The sequence below is a fragment of the Apium graveolens genome, chromosome 10 (genome assembly GCF_009905375.1).
Source record: "Apium graveolens cultivar Ventura chromosome 10, ASM990537v1, whole genome shotgun sequence".
In the NCBI taxonomy this organism is placed as follows: domain Eukaryota; kingdom Viridiplantae; phylum Streptophyta; class Magnoliopsida; order Apiales; family Apiaceae; genus Apium; species Apium graveolens.
This window is the reverse complement of record NC_133656.1, coordinates 63,811,593-63,816,025: the sequence shown is the minus strand read 5'-3', so window position 1 is coordinate 63,816,025 and position 4,433 is coordinate 63,811,593.

The following is a 4,433-nucleotide window of genomic DNA, read 5'->3' as shown; positions in this document are numbered from 1 at the left end:
GTTGGTTGTTGATAGCTATCATAGTCACGTGCCCACGTACCCTTGCTTGGCGGGTTGCGGGATGTGAATGTGTTTGCTGGGGCTCCCCTCATGGTGGTTTTAGCCCTGATCCGGATCCGGGTATGTAGATGGATCTGGCTCCGGGTCATGGGATGGACCCGGGAGTGGTCTCTCCATTTGATTATTCTGTGAGAGGGGGGCCTCAGCCCATCGGTCGAGCCTGGTATCCTTTAGGTCCAGGTTGAGTCCTAGCCGGGTCTCTTATACCCTATCAGACATTATTGGGGTCGCCCTGGTTTGTATTTTGGAGGAGGCGGAGGTGGAAGTGGTGGCGGTTGCGGTGGGAATGGTGGAGGCCCTCGTGGTGGCGCCGGGGTTGCGGTGGAAGTCCTGGACAACCTGGTTTGGATGCTCGTGGAGGCAATAGAGGAGGCGCGGGTGGATATCTTGGAGGAACACCGGGACAATCTGGCTGCACTGGAGGTTGCGGTGGAAATGGCGGAGGCGCTGGTGGTTGCGGTGGAAGTCCTGGACAACCTGGTTGGGGCGGTCGTGGAGGCAACGAAGGAGGTGCAGGTGGATATCCTGGAGGAACACCGGGACAATCTGGTAGAGGAGGTCACGGTGGCAATGGAGGGGGGGTCTCGTGGAGGTTCCAGGGGTGTAGGCGGATATCCTGGAGGAACACCTGGATCACCAAGTAGTAATAACGGTTGCAGTGGTTCTAGCTGTTGCAAGGGTAGTGGTAAGAGGCCTGGAAAAGGTAATGCTAGAAGGAGTTCGGAAAGTGGTGGAGCTAAAGAACCAAGTGCTGCGTAAGGTTCGGGAGGTAATGGCGGCCAATGTGAGAGTGGTTCTGATTCAATACCAAATCCTAATAGTCAAAGGTACGGAAATCTTCAAAGGTTCGGGTTCCTGATGGATATTTGATAATTTATGATTGTGGTAATTGTAATTACCAGTACACAATTGATTATAGTGGCATGATGACCGGCTATGGAAGCGTTACCTGTTCTTAGTTGTTTAATTAGTCATGCAAAATGCTTTACGAGCGGGATACATTATGTTCTTAGTGTTCTTAGTTGAATATCAAGTCTCATGTTAATTTATTTATCACGGTCTTGTAATTTCCCCACTTTGATCGGAGTCAATTTATTGTCATTGGAATGATTATTGATATCAATAACTAGTTCATGGTCTGATATGTTCACGTTTCTTGCATCAAGAGACCATATAGGCAGAATATCGATCTCGGAGAAATTTTCAAATGGTTTGGATTCCTGGTGGATATCTGATATGCTAACTTCAATTACCAACAGAAGCATGACGACTGGATACAAAAGCGTTCCTTGTTCTTAGTTATATAGGTGGTTGTGTAACATTTTCTACGAGCGGGATTCACTATGTTAGCTTGATTGAGTTTAGTTTTGTAGCAGTAGAAAAAAAGTAGAGGGGTAGTGCTATTTTTATCGGGTTTAATAGGTCAGTTCAATATTTTAAAGGAGAACACTGTATTTGGTACTTATATGTGGATCAAAGAATGGGTTTTTTTCCATTCCTTTTCGTCTAGAAGCTCGTTATCTTTGAAGCTAATACTATAGGCCTGACATTAAGTTTTCATTTTTACTAAGATTGCATTAAAAAATTTGCTTTGAACTACAAATTTGATTCACCTTGTCATCTGTCTCAATTAGATGAAACAGAGGTCAGTTCATCCAGTAATCAGATAATCACCACCAATCTAGCACATTTATCTAAAGCTGAGTGTAATGATGCTATAAATGACGTCTACTGAATTATACCATATGCGTGTTACACTCAAGTCTCTCACTAAAGAAAACACTAAACTTAAATAGAACAATCTATTTTTAAGTGAAAGAAATAATGTGTTAGAAACTCAATTTGTTGAGTTTGAAAAACTGAAAATAGAGTGCAATATTGCCAAAGATGAACTGACTGAATCCCTAAAGAAAGAGGATATTTTAAGAAAGCAACTTGAACGAGAACATGAAGTAATTAAGGCATGGAAATCATCTAGAGATGTCCATGCTCAAATTACTAAAGTTCAAGGTATAGAATCCTTCTGTAATGAAGCCTGGAAAAAGAGCAAAGAGAAACTAGATTCCAACTTGGTAGAAGGACTTTCAACGGATGTGGATTCGACGGATGATGAATGTTATCCGTCGAATGACCAAAAGAATTATCCGTCGAAAGCCAAGGAATCACATCCGTCGAGTGAAAGAAAGCCAGTTAGCAAAACCAAACTAGCTAAGCTAAATGAGAAATATGGATCAGTTTCTAAGAACTTTGTTCCAGGAGAAATAAGTCAAGTGAAACAGAACAAGAGTCTCAATGTAGGTCATCTTTCTATTAAGCAATTGAATGACATGTTGGAGAAAATTGAAGTGAAAGCAGAGTCTAAAAGGAAAAACAATACGAATGGGAAAGTAGGAATTAACAAATATAACAACTACACACCTGATAAATATGCACCGAGAAAAATATGTGTTAAGTGTGGTAGTGTTAATCATTTGTCTGTTAATTGCAAACTTGCTATGCCTACTCCCATGTCTACACCTCCCTCATTTCCCAGTACGCCTACAATGCCTGTAAATGTTATGCCTGCACACAATTTGAATGAACAGTATGCTAACATGCCATTTGCATAAAATTCTTATTATACTGCATTTAGTATGCCACAAATGCCATTTAGCATGCCATACTGGAATAATATGTTTGCACAGAATATGTCTTTCCATGTTAACCAGCCTGTGCATGATAATTTTGCAATGATGAATGGTTATAAGGGTTCTACTCAACTGACTAAGGATGAATCTCAAATACTAAAGTCAAATGAGGAAAAGCCTAAGAAACCTAAGAAAAAGGCTAACAAAACAGGATCCAAGGAAACTTGGGTACCAAAATCAACTTGATTTGATTTGTTGTGTGCAGGGAAATAGAAAGAATCTTTGGTATTTGGATAGTGGGTGCTCAAGGACATGACTGTTGATTCTACCCTACTTACCGAGTTCAAGGAAAGAGCTGGCCCAAGTATTACTTTTAGAGATGACAACAAGGGTTATACTGTAGGATATGGCTTGATTTCAAAGGATAATGTCATTATTGAGGAAGTTGCCCTAGTGGATGGACTCAAGCAGAACTTGTTGAGTATCAGCCAACTTTGTGATAAGGGCAATCAGTAACATTTAATTCTGAAGCCTGTATTGTGACCAACAAGAAAAGCAACAAAGTGGTCCTCACTGAAGTGAGAAAAGGAAATGTTTATTTAGCTAACTTCAACTCATCAAATGCAGAATCCGTCACTTGTCTATTTAGCAAGGCAGGTCAAGATGAAAGTTGGCTATGACACAAGAAGTTGTCCCATCTTAACTTCAAGACTATGAATGAACTAGTCAGGAAAGATTTGGTAAGAGGCATTCCACAAGTAGAATTCTCAAAGGATGGACTGTGTGATGCATGTCAAAAAGGAAAGCAGATCAAGGCATCATTCAGAAAGAAGCTTGATTCAACAATTACGGAACCTTTGTAACTTCTACACATGGATTTATTTGGAGCACTCAATGTGTTATCCATCTCAAAGAAAAGATACTGCCTAGTAATTGTGGATGATTTCTCAAAGTTATCTTTGACATATTTTATCAAATCCAAAGATGAAGCTAGTGAAATCATCATCAATCACATAAGGCAAGTCAACAATCATCCTGATGTCAAAGTAAGAAGAATTATAAGTGACAATGAAACTGAGTTCAAGAATTCTGTGATGAGATTATTTTGTGAAGAGAATGGAATCATGCATGAGTTTTCAGCAGCAAGAACTCCACAACAAAATGGAGTGGTGGAAAGGAAGAACAGATCTCTCATTGAAGCTGCAAGAATAATGCTGGAAGAATCAAAGTTACTGTTATTTCTAGAGAACTAACAATGAGATTTACAGAAGGGGGGTTGAATGTAAATCTCAAAACTTTTTCAAGTTTTGAGCAGTTTATAAAGACTGTGTGTTCAAGATGAACAAGTGTGTGAATTGCTTTAAGCTGATACAGACAGATATATATTCAAACACAAATGTAAAGAACACAATAAACCTTTAAAAACTTTTCTGGTGGATTTGTTGTTCCACCAGAGATGGTATTTCAGAAATTCTGTGATCTAAGAATTTGATCACAGCTGCATCCTAGTACAAACTAGATAATTTTTCTCTCAAGATTTTTCTAAACAGCTCTGGAAAAATTCTTATCTAATTACTAGCTACTACTTGGTTTATATATTACCAAGTTTACAAGTGAAGACAAGGATATATAAAATAATAAAGTAAGATCTCCACTTGTTTCTTCTCCAGTTCACTCCAGTACTTTGTTGACTTAATGTCTCTTTATACTAGAGTAGAACGGCTGCTTTTTCTGATGTTTCTGAAA